Source organism: Mustela erminea, chromosome 1 (genome assembly GCF_009829155.1).
Source record: "Mustela erminea isolate mMusErm1 chromosome 1, mMusErm1.Pri, whole genome shotgun sequence".
NCBI lineage: Eukaryota > Metazoa > Chordata > Mammalia > Carnivora > Mustelidae > Mustela > Mustela erminea.
In genome coordinates this window covers 192309162-192324050 of record NC_045614.1, presented here as the reverse complement: position 1 = coordinate 192324050, position 14889 = coordinate 192309162, and the positions used below count along the sequence as shown (strand labels likewise).

Below are 14889 nucleotides of genomic sequence, written 5' to 3'. Positions count from 1 at the left end.
CTTTCACTAAGGCACTATCAAAAAAGAGTTCAGGATTTCAGTGATTGGATTTTTTGGGGGAATAGAAGATGGATTAATAAGAGTTGAGCACCTTTGTTAAGTCATCTGACAAATGGTTGTAGACTTTAATGCTAGCGTTGGAGGGCAGGACAGATACTCTGCTGGTTGGGTCAACTGTGTAACCTCACTTATTATTAGAAAGCTGTTTGTCTACAAGTCTCAGTGATCCAAAACCCAGTTAAGGAGCAAAAACAATGCTTTTCAAAGCAACATTTGAGTGGTCTGAATAGATGTCCCAAAGTCTATGCATTGAGGTTGATGTGTCTTACTCCTTGGTGAGCACATCAGCTTCTTACATAAGATCTATTTAGTTTTACTGTACGGAATTATGGGAAGTGAAGTTATCTAGATTCCCAGTCTGCACCAGACTAGAAGCTGCTGGTCAGAAGTGGAGGAAAATACCAGAGGCAGGCATGCTGTGGCAATAGAGAATAAGGCCAACAGATCCTCAGTGAGTGAAGGAGAAGAGAGAAACTACAAAAGGTAGAACAAATCATGAAGTCATAGCATTCTAGAGTCCTTTAGCACAGCCATTGATAGCTTATGCACCTCCTGGGAGCATCTCTTAACACGTGGGAAGAAGCCTGATACAGAAGAGAAACTTGATGTATTTGTAGAATCCACTACAACCTACCACAATAAACACTTTTAATATAATTAACCCTGACTTTTTAAAGAACAAGCCAAATAAAAGAAAGAAAGAAAGAAATCCAATAAACTGCTTAAGGAAAAAAATATATATAACCCATTTTAGAAAATCTTTGTATAATACTTAACAGTTTTTTTTTTTTTTTTTAAAGAAGTTTGACTTTTAAAGGGCCAGATTCCAATTCTGCTGATCATCACTTAATTGGAACAGTTTGTTTTGCATCAATCCTGGATAAATGATATACTATGGAACAGAAGGTTTTACTAAGTTGCCTTGAACAGATTTCACACTGGTATATACACACAATAAGCCATCATATGAAGTTTAAACAATATAAGATGGCAACAGATTGCACAGTTGAGTCACTAAGGTAATGTAAAATAATTGTTCTAAAATGCACTATCACCATTAAGCAAACTATTTCTACAATGGGCCCAGCACGGTGCTAGGTGGTGGATTTATTAAGCATATTAACCATTGCTTTCATTATTAAGACTTGAAGGTATTACAGAACTTTCATTCATATTTTTAAAGGTTAAATGAGATTTTAAATGTACAATATAGTCATTACATAACAGGCACAGAATACTGTTTCATGACTAGGATAGTGAGTTTTGGGTTTTTTTTGGGGGGGTGTTTAAGTGCACCAGCAACTCTATTTTCAAATGTTATAGAATTCTTAAGGATATGGACACCTCCATGTAAGAATGGAGTGCCTCACCCACTCATTTGTTTGTGTAATAAGTGTTTTAACACGGGCATGCCATTTCTGAGTTAAGGGTGAGGCTAAGCCGTACTTCAGCGTTTTTGTATCAAGCAAAAACAATTTCAGCAACAGCACTCATTTCCCCTGGTAATTTTTTTTTTTTTTTTTTTTTTTCATGGCGAGTTACTAAATGCTAGATGCTAGAGTCAAAAAGAAACCTGACATCTGGGGAGGTGTTGAAGGGGTGTTAATAGTTCTAGTTAGATGTTTGGGGGAGCATTGAGGATAGGATTTTTAAAACAGCAAATGCAAGGTCGGGGGGTCGGGGGGGGGGTGGTGGATTATGGTTTCGTAGGACTCTCTCCCGTCTCCACTTTCTCTCGCCACCAATCCATATGCCCCCCAGTTTAGAGGCGGGTGCAGCGAGATTAAGCTGCAGGAAACCGAGAGGCTCCACAGCGCTGCCGCCCCGGCCTCGTGATGTAATTGTTATTTCTTATTCGGAGACAGAACCGAGGAGAGCTGCCGAAGAAGTGGCAGCCCTGCTCTTTTTTGCCTCGTCTGGTAGGGTCAAATTCTTCCCGGCCTGATGTCGATTCGCCGACTGACTCCGCCGGAGACTTCGCAGTGACAAAGCAGCTGAAGACAAACCCTGCTTCTGGGTCCTACGTCCGTCCAAGGAGCTGAACGGGGCACTCCTCAGGTCTCCTCCCCAGTGTTCCTCTCCGAGTCACTCCACATTTATTCCCGGGCGCTTGCTACGCGCTAAGGCGTGGGGTCAAAGTGACCTGGAGTTAGTGCCCGTGCCCCCCAAGATCAAAGCAGGACACATACATTGCAAGGTGGTGGAAGCTGGGGGTGGGTGAGAAGGAGCCGGGGGGGATGGGAGGGGGACGCCGAGGCGCCAGCACCCCGGCGGGACCTGGGCGTCCCGGCCCCCAGGCTGTGTCCCAAACGCGAGCCCTCGGCCTGGGCGACGAGAACGAGCCCCCGGGCCCCGGGAGGAGCTGTCCAGGCGCCTCCGGCGGTCAGGGGCGGCTGGACAGAGCCGCGAGCCGAGGGGGCCGGCTCGGGCGCGTGGAGCACCCACCTCTCCCGGCCGCCGCGGTCCTCCCGCCGCCTCGGGGGCCCTTGCAGCCCCCGCCCGGCCATCCGGAGGGCGGGCAAGGAGGAAAACAGCAAAACCGGGGTGTGTGTGTGTGGGGGGGGGCTCCTCAGCGCCCGGGAGCCGCGGGGACCCGAGCGGCTTCCTCCAGCCCCGGTGACAATGGGAGGGAGGGGGAAAAAAGGGTTAAGAAACTTGGCTGAAGAGCTGAATGGCGTGGAGCGGCGAGGGGAGGGACTGGGCCGCGGCGGACTCGGCGGCGGAGGGAGGAGCGCGGCTGCGGGCGGGCGGCGAGCGAGGCGCTCAAAGTCAGCCTCGCAGACATTGCAGCAGAGCCCCGAACTCGGGAGGCGGCGGCGGCGGTGGAGGAGGAGGAGGAGGAGGAGGAGGAGGCGGCGGCGGCGGCCGAGGCGGAGGGACGACCCGGCCCCGAGCCCTCCCGCCCGCCCGCGCACGCCCGCCGGTGGCCCCGCGGCCGCCCCTGCGCTTGGCAGCGCCGCCGACCTGAGGGAAGAGCTCGCCGGGGCGCCGGGGAGGACGGGGCGGCGGGGCGCCTTCGCGGAGGGAGCCTGACGGAGCCCGAGGCTCGGAGCCGCGGCGGCCTCGGGTGAGTGGCGGCCGCGGCCGGGGGCTCCGGGAGCGGCCGCGGGCGCCGCCGGAAACGGCCCGGGAGCGCGGCCCGCGGCGGCGGCGGCGGCGGCGGCGGCGGGCAGGGCCGCGGGGGCGTCGGGGCCGCGGAGATGGCGCGGCCGCCGGCGGGAGCGAACGCGGACGGCGGGGTGGGCTCGGCGGCGGGCAGTAAGCGTTTCCGGGGACGTTGCGCCCCTCCTGCCGGGTCCGCACCTTCCCGGGCACTCGGGGGGCCCGGGCAGCCGGGCGGGCAAGTTGTGGAGTTGGCCCCGGGCTCACCGGCCGGTCTGTGGCAGTCCTGGGCCGAGGGGCCGCCGCCGCGTGTCCCCTGAGGCGGCTCGGGCACGGCTGGCCCGGCCCGGGTCGCGCCCCCGCTCGGCTGCCCCCTCGGCCCGGAGTCCGGGCGCTTCTGGCCGCGCAGCTCTCGGTCCTGCTGCCCGGGGCGACCTGGGCGGCGCCGGGCGCTGCTACCCGCCTCTCGCCCGGTGCCTCCCGGCTCCGCGCTCGCCGGATTCCGGGTCGAGAAAAGTGAACAGGACTGGGGACAGCTCTCCGGGCCCCCCCACCCGACTCCCAAGCCTGGCCGATCGGTCCTTGTCCTCCCCCCGCACTCCCCCACCTTCCCCGAGGGCGAGGCTCTTTGGACCCGAGGCCTCAACCATCACTTTCAACCCCCGAGCGCGGAGCGGGGCTCTCGTTTGGGATGAGCCCCGTGGAGGTCCTGGGAGGCTTCTTTCCTCTCCTCTTACATCTCTGCCCTCCTTACTACTAGTGAATATTGTTTTATGAACGGTTTCCCTGGAAGTAGTCCACAAACCCTCCCATCCTTTCCAAAGTAGTTTCCAAATTTTAACCAAGAGTTGGTGCTCCGTCTGGAGGAACAAAGGAATCAACTGTGTCTCCGAGGCGAGCAAGCCCGGACTCTGACACATGTTGATCTCTGAAGCATTGCAGGCGGTTCTTACCATCTATCTCATGAGTGATTTCATGGGTTTCTGAAGATAGTCAAAGAACAGAATGATAAGTACTTTTGCGTTCAGTTTCTTAATAGGACATCTTATTTTAGACAAAAATTAAGACGTTCCTACCTGCAAGGACTTCTCTCTCAGTCGGTGGAACGAAGTTGGAGTTTGTCTCCGGTCATGTAAATGATTAAATTGTGAGATGGTCCGGGGCTGAAAAACTGTCTTTAGAGGGAGAAAGACTGTGTATAGGTGTCCAAAGTGAAAATAGGTGTTGGGTTCTATACCATGAATGCTCTTTACATTTTGGGGAGGGGAGTGGGATTTGTGGAGCAGAGGGCTTTGGTAACTCATTCTTTAAAGCTGTGAATTGCATTGAACCTACTTATTAGTGAATCATAGGTTTAGCAAGTGGGTGCATCTTCCCGATGGATTATTCAGTGTTTAATCACCGGTTTGCCACCTTCGTGGAAGAGGCCTTGCAATGAGTGGACTTTTTAAACACATCTAGTGCTTCCATTGCCTGGCACCTAACTAGGCTGCTGCCTGGAGTATGTTGAAATGTTTTTCAACTTAGAAATAAGTTGCTTTGGTTTTGCTCGGGGGTTCATTGATGTTGAGTGGGTTTAGCTGGTTCTGATCATAAGGCTTCATCACCAGTAGCAACTTTTCTCTGTCTGGAATTAGTTCCTAGAGACAAAGAACAGTCAGTCAATGAAACAGCTGTGGGATTGTTTCTCTGGTCCACTTCATTCACTCTGGTGGGGAAACACCTCCTTCCACACCTACCCCTGAAAGTGCCCTATGAGTAAATACGTATTTGAAAAAAAAAAAAAAAAAAAGGTCTGCTCATTGTTAGTTTTACTCAAGTGAAATCTCTGCAGTGCTTTTGAAGCAATTGAAAACCTTGTTTAATATCTGCGGGAAAACTTGACTTAGATCCATATATTGCATTTGTCTCCAAAACTCTGTAGAACTTGGATTTACTAATTGAAACATCCTAAAAGATTGTAGGTCTGTAAGAAAGAAGTGTCTGTAGAAGAGGCTAAAGGCTCCTCTGACTCTTGCAGTTTTAAGAGCAAAACATCATGATAAAAAATAACCTATACCACCACCTAGAGTCTGTTTGTTAGTTTATTGCTCCTGAAGTTTGCTTAAATTGACATGTCTCTTGTGGTTCCAGTAGGGCCAAAAAATGATGAAGAAGTGCTAGCTTTCAAAAGGCCATCCGAGAGAACAATTATTTGTGTAATAAATAACAAGTGCCAATTTAAATTATCCATGGTGCCTTTAGAAATGAAAATTATGACATATCCAGTTGAGTGGCTATTCTCCAAAAGGTACTAATTCAAAAGAATTTAAAACAGGGAATTTTCAGTTTGTGCTCCAAGTTTGCTCTCTCTGATGGCTTCACGACTTTTCTGCATTATTAACCAGAAATTCAAGAAATGTTACAGATTAAATGTCATTAAGACTTTCTGAGGTCTGTTTCAAATAGAAGCAATGATAAAAGTATAAAGGAATGTTAAAACGCCAGAAATTCTGGAGATTCACAAGGTAAGAGAGAGTGTAGGCAAAGTAGACTGAGGGTTCAGAGATGTTAAAAGTAAATCAGTGTGAAGTAAAGTGGTAATCTGTCTTGCTGGTAGTTTATACATGGTAAAGCAATCTGTTAAATGGGAGACCTGGGGATGGCAGCTTTAGAGCCATGTGGCTTATCACATTGTCTGGAGGAAGTAACGTTCCTTCTTTAAATGGTGTAACCTGAGAGAAAGATGGCCTCCAAGATCTTTAATTAAGTACCCGTTGAACAGAGAGAACTAGAGCACTGTATTAATTCTGTCAAACATCACTATTTTAGAACATTGAGGACAACTAAAAATGAATTAACTCATATCTGAAAGCAGAGTTTTATGGAAGGTGACAGATGAGGCAAAATATGTCAATCTAATGGAACAAGTAGGGAGATAAGAAGATATGTCATCCTTGGCTCTCTAGAAAGATGAGAGGGAAGAAGCTTATTATTAATTGTACAGATTTCATTGCAAACCAATAATAGGCGGCAATGATACAGAAGGTGATGTTAAATCAAAGTGGCTTAGGATATGTGATGGTAAAGGGATGAGACTTTAATTTTAAGACTTGCAGATTGTAAGACATTTGAAAGCTCATATTTTAAGTGTTATTTTGGAAAAGTAGTTTTATGTATCAGGTTAAAAGATAATTCTGCCAAAATAAGTTCAAAACATCCAATTTTCATCAAGAAAGTGTTGTTCAGCTTAAACTGTGAAAGGATCAGTTTTGTTTTTCAGACTTTAGATTGCCAGATACCGTTAGTTTTTAGAGTGTAGGTTAATAAAGAAGAATTCTTGTTTATCTGTCAGTGCTACACCTCTCTATTGCTCTCTCCTCTCCTGCCCCCTTTTCTAAAGTAAACAGCTTCTACAATTTGGGATGTGTTCTTTCATGAAAATGCCCTCATTTGTAGCTTCCCTTCTCAGCTATGGTGAGGGGCAGTTCCTTTACTCGAGTGCTTTTTCCATATGCCCCTTCAGGAGGCTAATACACCATCCGGGTGCATTTTGTTTTGTTTTAATACTGATTTACTGTTCTGTGGGTGAAGACAAGGGAAAGAAGCATTTGCTCTTTTAACAAAGCCCCTGTACCCGCATCTTCCAACTGAGGAAATATTTTTATGAAAAGTGTATTGATCACCAAAAAGCACATTGATTACTATTGAAAAGTCAAACATTCTCAACAGAATAGGGCAGGGGGAGGGACCTCAGGATAATACACTTGAATCCCTGAACTGAATTGTTTAAGATTCATTTCCTTAAGTTGCTGTCTGGAGGGTAATGAACAAACTCATTCTGTAGTATTTAGACACCAGAACAATCACCGAAGTGTAACAGGATGGTCACTAAGACTTGAAAAGGTAGAAATCAGGAGTGTCAGATGATGGAGCAGACCAGTGGAATGGGACTGAGGGTTACGTCCAGAGGTTGGAATGAACAAAAAGTAAATGGAGGAGAGAGATCTTGTTTCCGTATCCTGTTTGCATCTGATGCTGAAGCAGGGACATGAATTGCTGATGGTAATGGATTCCCTTTTATGAGGGCAGCAATATTATATAAATAGTGGTTGTTTGGAGGGGGGAAATGACAAATTCCCCATCTGTGCCTGTGCACACTTTGCTTTTGAATGTCTCTTAAATCTACCTAAGTTGGAAGATGAAAACTGGGTACCAGGATAGAACCAGGACTTACAGTTTGTTTGGAAGAAAATGAATTCATATTAGATCACCTTCTCTTTATTCTTTTAAGAACTTGTGTTTTAAGAACTTGTGTCTTCTAAGGGTCTTCCTGAACATGGAAGAGAGTGCTGCATTTGGGTAGTGAACTAGGGACTTCCTTTATAGGATTGCAGAAGAAGATAACTCGATGTCAATTACTACAGAAAGAATGTTTCCTTGAGGCACATTATCAGGGGCAGGGGAAAACTGCAAATAAGAGACATCTGAAGTCTTATCAGGGTTTCTTCACACATTATGTTATAAATGCCCATCTGTTGTTTTTTTGTTCCTTGAAATTTAACATTCAATTTGATGGATACTGAATATTTAGGATTCTAAAAATTAGAGGTCATTTAGAACAGAACTTTCCTTTCACTTTACTACAGTCATCAAGGGCAGTTTTAATTTTTCATAATAAATACAGCTACTGAGATAACATTATACTAACTGTTGCCATTATAATAGTACATTCTCTGCACCGAGAACCTTGAAATTCAAATGGACTCCTGCACTATATTGCAAATATTACAGATAAAGCATTACAAACCTTGTGATATTTTAGGGTGTCAATACATCCAAAACAACATAATTTTTTTTTTCAAGTTCATAGAACATTGAGAAGATCAGAAAAGAGGGAAACGTGATACATTTTACCACCGTATTTGCATTTTGTTAAAATTAATACCTTAGACCATGCTAGGGATAACATTTCGCCTAGAACTCTAGGAGCAATAGAATGAGAGAGAGATTTAAAGAATTCATTAGGAGATTGGCAACTCAAAAAGGTAGTTCTGAAAAAAAAAGGACCACTATACTCTATTTACTAAGTAGTAGTAAGATTATTTTCTTATTGTCTTTACCAGATTTTAAGATAGATTGTTCCTGAAGATAATGTTATGGATAACTACCTGATTTGGATAATTCATCTGTTTTGTTTTTTTGGTTGAAATAAATTCAAGGATAATTCCAGAATATGTTGAACTTCGGCAATACGTTGAAACTAAAGTTTCAAATATGTTGAAACTTTAGGAGGATGCTTGTGACATCCGTCCGTCCGTCTGTCCGTCCATCCTTCCGTCCTTCTCTCTCTCCCTCTTCCCCTCCCCAACTTTCTCCATCCACTGTCCTCTTGCCCACCCTTCCTTCTGTCTTCCCTTCCTCTTTTAATAAATGAGGAGGGGGGAGCATTTTGTTAAGAAATTTGGAAATAGAATTTCTTCTCTGACAGGGTTAATAGTTGTGTTTGAAATTCAAAGCTAGCATGTTACACTCTCCCCAGGAAATTTTTTGGCTTGGTGTACCTCAGGGAATAAAATCTCTAAATTAAAACCCATCTTGCCTCTTTAACTTTGTGTCATTTAGCAAAAATGTCTTTAAGGATGAAAGGAAGAGACCCTGATTTGCCTTAAATTCCAGGTCACTCTGTGACTAAGCCTAGTGCTTCAAGAAATATTAAACTAGAAGTCTGCTGGGAACTTGAGTCATCAGCTTAAGATACCACTAGGACCAGGACAACTCTTACTGCCCTGATGCTGGTGTTTATTCAGAGCTTTGGTGGAACGGACGGAGTCTCTTGCCCTTGGACTTCTAATTAAGAGAGTCTTTTTTCAGTCACGTGTTAAGTGACAGGGCTTATTTTCAAATCTGTAATTTGGTGATGAATTGAGGACAGATCAGGAACTAAGGAATTAGGAGTGTCTCTGGTTATTGGGATGCTTTATTTTACCTGTACCAGCAATATGAGGTTACTGGGTGAAAAGTCAGGGGATTAGTTTTAGATAGATAAGAGGAAAGCTTAAGTCACATAGTGGTTATACTAGCTTCTCTTTGTAGTTGTGGGCTTTTAATTGTTGAATTTGCCCATACTGTGTATAACATGTGAACATCTTAAATATGTTACCGTATTTTAAAAAGTCGGATGATAATTTAGCATTGCAGTAGTTAGGAAATCATGTTTATATGCAGTCTTAAAGTGAAAATAGTATTATAATTGTGTTGATTTAATAACATAATGTAGATAAGAGTACTTGCATGTGACAGAACATAATCAAAATTTAAGAATTAGAAGTTCGAGATAAAAAAATTTCTCAGGGGCCTGGGTGGCTCAGTGGGTTAAGCCTCTCCTTCAGCTCAGGTCATGATCTCAGGGTCCTGGGATGGAGCCCTACTTCGGGCTCTCTGCTCAGCGGGGAGCCTGCCTCTGCCTACTTGTGCTCTCTGTCTGTCAAATCAATAAATAAAATCTTTTTTTAAAAAAGGGTTTTATCTTTTAAGGCGTCTCTTCAGAATTTGAGACAGGAAGTCTTTAAGGGATTGTAACTGGTTTTTGAAAAGCATACTTTCTTAGATATTTTTTTGATTCTTGAATTTATGAATTTATAGTAATCTACAACAGAGTGGTGGATGTATACACTAGGAAAAAAAAACAAATTAAGGGAAGGAGGGTAGATAGAAGAAGGGGACGAACACCAAGAAAAAGTACTAGAAAACCTGTGAAACCCTCCCAGGTAGGATATAATAAGAAACATCCTCAAAGGAATTAATCACAGTTTCACTTTTTTTTCCTGTAAAAGGAGTATTTGCACAATGGATCATGTAGGCTCAAGTTTGATTTTTGGAAAATTAATTTTTAAGTATTTGTTATGTTTTCCCAAATATACTTTTTCAAGCTTAGGATCTGCTACTAATACAATGTATGATACAGATAATGGGAAAGTCCTTTTGTTTCTCTGGGTAACATCATTAGATTATAGAGCAAGGGAGATTCGTTTGACTTCTAACTTCTGGAATTCTAGTTCTATATATCGATGTATGCTGTTGTCAGTAAACAGTAAAGATTTCAAGCCTATGGTTTTAACAGGAGTAGACAAGGGGAAAAACTTGAAATAGAGAAAAGCTACCTTTTTTTTGCATTGTCCTTTTTTATTAAGAGAAAGATCAGGAAAAGGAAGAGGATTGGGGGGGCACCTGCTTTGGCCAGGCATTGAGCTGCCCCCTTTACAGTTCCATGTAGTATAATGCTATCATTTTCTCTACTTATAAAGATAAACCTAATCTGAAAAATTCTCGAGGTCACACACCTAATTTCATTGATAATGATTTGCTTTATCATGGGAATATGCCATCTTTATAAGAGAAAACCAGTCTCTATTTGATTTCTAGAATGCCATCAATGATCCTGCTCCCAAACTTGATAGCTGGAGAACTCAAGGAGCACATCCAGTCCACCCAGCCTGGATTCTCAAAAACCAGTCCTAGGAGGAAGGCACTCTTATTTCCAGTTGATAATTCTGCAGGAGTTATTGTTAATTCTCTGGAGAACTGATGCCCCATTCCCTGTGCTTACCTGAAAACTATAAGCACCAAGGGCAACCATGCAAGCTCTTTCCCCTCCTCAAATGCTAACCCTTGGAAAGTATACCAAAGAGTTACTATAATGTTCTTTGAAGCAGAGAAAGCAACTATGTTTCTCGATATAATTCATTAGAACACCTTGTCATGGTCTTAATCCAGATATTCCCAAGGCTAATTATGTTTGTCTACTTCAAGGAGCAGTTGCCACAAATTCAGACCTGGAGCTCTTCCTGGTTGAAAAGTTAAAATTCTTGACTATAACGGTTCTTGACATGAATTTTGTTTCATTGCCCTATGTTCATCTACAATAATTTATTTTAAAGACTAAATTATGCTAATAAACGGCTCTTTGATACAAAGAGGAAATTAATAATATGTTTGTGAATTTACCAGAAGGAAGCAGATAGAAAGATGAGTATTTGGCTTCATTTGGGAGTAGACTATTGTCAGGAAAGAGATTTTTGATTTTAGGGAGGTTTGTGGCATATAGTGTATTTTTAAGTGTACATTAGACATGCTCTTTTATTGTTGAGGTCATGAGAAATGTAGTCCTAAACCTCTTTACCTCTTTTTACTTACCTCATTTAAAATTTATGGAATTTTGAACCCAAAAGAGTCAAGCCAAGGGTTGCCTGTGTGGCTCAGTCGGTTCAAACCTCTGCCTTCGGCTCAGGTCATGATCCCAGGGTCCTGGGATGAAGCCCCACATCAGCCTCTCTTCTTGGCAGGGAGCCTGCTTCCCTTCCTCTCTCTCTGTCTGCTTCTCTGCCTACTTGTGATCTCTGTCTGTCAAATGAATAAATAAAATCTTAAAAAAAAAGAAAAAAAAAAAGCCCGACTGGTTCCCTCTACATTAAAAGTTACAGTCAAATTCAAACAACATTGAAGACACAAGGATGAGTAATAATGCTCATATACATAATATTTTCTAGTGTGCTTTGGATTTTGAATTGCCAAGTAAACGTTGGATAAACAAAAGGGTTTCTATAAAACCTGCGAAAGAATGTTTTACTATGATGTTTTATTAAGAGGATGTATTGTATTTGGCCATGTAAGCAAGAAACTACATAAGCGAACTATTGGAGGGGGGCAAACTTTCTAGGGTTCAGATACATATTTTCATATTTCCCTAACCCATCCATGCCTTTAAAAAATATTTAATTGAAATAGACTGAATCTCCATGAGGCCAGGGATTGAAGATAGAAATTTTGTATTCACCATCTGGTTCTTTCCCAATATCCAGATGTTTGGTGGTGTTGACGCAAAACTCAAAGAATTGCATTGTTTACTTTGTTAATAAAACATTGCTCTTACCTATCCTAGTAATTATTGACTGACCTGAATCAACGTCATATTTTCCTCTTCCTGTTTTGTTTTGTTTGGTTTTCAGCTTTTACGAGTTGAAGTAATTTCATAGAATCCTTAGATTTTCAGATTGGAAGGGAATTTGATAAAACCTAAGGATGCTCCAGGTTTAAGTATATTTGTCCTAGAGGTATTTTGTCCTCCCCATTTTCAGACAAGTTGGTTTTATAGAGGCATCATAATGGAAAAGCACATAGGATAGGTGGTTGGTATAAACTATAAATCAAATAGTAGTAAATGCTACTGTTTAGCCCTTACACACCTTTTTCTTTTGATCTTCCTTTCTCTCTCTCTCCCCCCCTTTTTTTTTTGTTTCCTCTTTTTCCTGTTTTCCCTTTTGTTTTCTCAATTTCTAACTTGTCCTTGTTTTTTTTTTTTTTTCTTTTTTCTTTATTGCCAGGGTATACCTGTGATGCAATGGGGTAAAATTACTTGCTTATCTTCCAACATTGTTGTTAATGCTATGATGTATGGAAATGTGGAATCACTATATTGTACACCTGAAACTAATATTACACTGTATGTTGACTAACTGGAATTTAAATAAAAACTGGAAAAAAATAAAATAAAATATCCAAAACAGTTGCTTGCATTTTACAGAGGAGGAAATTGAACCCCTGAGAATTTTAGTAAATTTTAAAACTCATCCAGGCAGCAGAGGCGCCTGGGTGGCTTAGTGGATTAAGCCTCTGCCTTCAGCTCAGGTCATGATCTCAGGGTCCTGGGATCGAGCCCCGCATCAGGCTCTCTGCTCAGCAGTGAGCCTGCTTCCCCACCCTCTCTCTCTCTACCTGCCTCTCTGCCTACTTGTAATCTCTCTCTGTCAAATAAATAAATGAAAACCTTAAAAAAAAAATAAATAAAATAAGGAATCCTGAGCTCCTTTAAAAAACAAAACAAAACTCATACGGATAGCAGTTGAGTAAACCCAGGATAAGAAATCAAGTCTTAATTTATTTCACACTTTGTTTTATTAAGGCAGTCTCAGCAAGAGAGCTATGTACCAGGTGTTAAGTAGTTATTAATCTTTGGTGATGGATCTAGCAGTAAAGTCCAAGCTGACCTCATGATAATCAGAAAGACGGTCTTGAGAAGCACAGTGAGGCAGAGCCAGCTACACCCCCCGCCCCAACGTCTTTGTAGCCTATTTTCTTCTCCTGGGACTGAAATATGGTCTTCAGAACAGTCTTACGATTCATGTATTCTAGTAGTTGGAATGTTACTTTCTAGGCTGAGAATTTAAAACAAGTTTTACAGTGGAGCTATGCATCTATTCATGCAGCAGCTTTGTTCCTACATGTTACATACATTTTTGAGTTCTACTTAAAAACCAGTAGGGAAACTTCTCTTTGTAGGTTAACAGAGCCAGGTGCCTTTAGTTGGCTAGTGGGATCAAAATACTCACAGGTCAGCTCTGGTTATTACTGAAGAGTCATGTTCTAAAATCATCAGTGCAGATAGTTGGGTGTCTCAGTTCAATTGGGAATATAAGGTAAGGTTATGGCCCCTGTTTCAGTGCTCTCCTATGAAAAGGTAACAAGATGAGAGGGCACTGTGTGGACGAAGGTGGTGATGCCCTGAGCCAAGTGTGTCTAGATCCACCCTTCTAGAATGAGAGCAAGAGAAGAAACCTAAGGGGAGCCCAGACTGACCACATTTTAACCCTGGTGAAGCAGATTGAGAAGGAATATTCTCACTCCTGGGACAGTGGGCAAGAGTGTGTAGATGCTCACTACAGTCCCCAGGCCTCCAGTAAGATCAGATTTGTCTCTCACAGTTCTCTGTACTCCTTCCTGATTGTAATAGTCCCACTTGTTTAGTGTTTGTGTTTCTCAGTAGACCCTAAGCTCTGTGAATAGGGGCTTTTCATCAGTGTACTTTTGGTACCATAGGTGCCTGGCACAGAGAAGGCTCTTATAAACATTTGTTGAAATGGACCGTACCAATCCCAGTTACTGGTAAAATCTGGTTTTGTGGGGGGGGTCAGGAATGGAGTCTTTATGTATTTATATATAACGGCAGCTAATTATTATCTGTAACTAATTCCTAGTAGCTACTGTTCTACAGGGTTTTTTTTTTTTCTTTAGACTATTTAAATTAGGACTTCTAAAAGGGATAATATTTCTTAAAATTTATCATCATCTTTCTAGGCATATTAATTATGAAGAAAAATGTGAAACTATTGGTGACATTATAATTACTTGGCTCTTAAAATTGTTTTATAATGCTAGGTTTCTTCAAAAATACACAAATGACAATATATTAGAAAACACATTTAGCGAAACCTTTGGGGGAACATTTAATTATTTTTTAAGGAAACAAATTTTTTTATAGAGCCTTATAGATAGTCTCTTTAGGTTATGGTAATGTAAAATCCACCAGCTTGACACATTTAATCACATTGGATTTGACTGGTTGGGAAGATGGAGGCATTTTGAAATCTCATGTCTAGAATTAATTTTGGTGTTAATTAATCTAAAAGTTAGAGGCCATCAAGAATGATTTGATGATTCAAACCTACTAAGTTGGAGGACTTACGTAGTATATGAAGCCCCTTTGCTGTTGTTTTAACTAGTAACTGCTCTTCTCTGGAGGTGAATCTTCTGTTAGAATACTGTTGTAGTCAACTAGATTAATAATGCTAAGGTAGAGAAGAAATTTATTTTAAAATGGAGCTCAGAAATTTCTAAACTAGCCATTTTCAAATGCAAAAGGAAATGTGTAGATTATCAGGGATATATATATTTACAACACTGAGATTTCAC

The 14889-nt window shown here is 42.4% G+C and overlaps 1 protein-coding gene across 2 annotated transcripts in view; it reads left to right on the top strand.

The window, feature by feature from the left end:
- The first annotated feature begins 1843 nt into the window (after positions 1–1843).
- The window catches only part of NRIP1 (nuclear receptor interacting protein 1), a 100642-nt gene continuing 87596 nt past the window's right edge, over positions 1844–14889 (top strand). Inside the window, exon 1 of one of the 2 annotated variants that reach the window (XR_004287894.1) lies at positions 1844–2118. The gene's annotated coding sequence lies outside the window, so the exon portion shown is untranslated. Of the gene's footprint in view, positions 2119–3028; positions 3128–14889 lie in introns of those variants that run through there. The other variant, XM_032352665.1, reaches the window with a different exon arrangement.